Source organism: Odontomachus brunneus, unplaced genomic scaffold (genome assembly GCF_010583005.1).
Source record: "Odontomachus brunneus isolate Ranch 3 - 2012 unplaced genomic scaffold, Obru_v1 Obru_scaffold_312, whole genome shotgun sequence".
Classification (NCBI taxonomy): domain Eukaryota; kingdom Metazoa; phylum Arthropoda; class Insecta; order Hymenoptera; family Formicidae; genus Odontomachus; species Odontomachus brunneus.
In genome coordinates, this window is record NW_022639762.1 from 75,180 (window position 1) to 75,868 (window position 689).

The window sequence follows — 689 nt, forward strand, 5'->3', positions numbered from 1 at the left end:
GGGTAAACTCGGTGAAAAGCAGAGTGACCCAAAAGCGGAGCCATCACTCTGTTGACCGTCCACGTAAGTCACTGATTTCACTACTTTCAAATTTCCCTATATAGTTATCTATCGTGGACGTAACAGGGGATATATTTTTTGGTGTCAGAAGTGGGATCTCGTAAAAGCGAACGATTGATTTTATTGATATTAGAGATCTTTGCGTTTCCTTTTGGAAATGTCACACAGTACCCGGTCTCAAACTCAAAAAACTATTGCAACCACTAGTGCTTCATTAACACCGGTAGAGGCGGAATTATTGCACAATTAATTAGACGAGAGAGAAAAAATGATACGGGAGCAAGCGAATGCCCTCCGTCGTGAAAGGGAAGAATTTAATCAACAACAAACAAGTTCGGGCGAATTAGAAGTAATAATACAAACTTTGAAACAATTACAATCTGATATAATGCCTCTCAAAAACTTGCCAGAGAAATTCGAAAATTTAGAACAACGCGTAAACGAGCCTCCTCTGTCACCATCACTCTTCCTTGACGCGACTCACACACCGGCGACTGCACCGCAAACAAATTTAAAAATCAAAGACGTGTTACCGAATATACCGAATTATGACGGATATAAAATATCAGTGTTTCAATTCGCGCAAGCATGTGAACGAGCACGGGATTTGCTACCTTCTTCACAAGAAC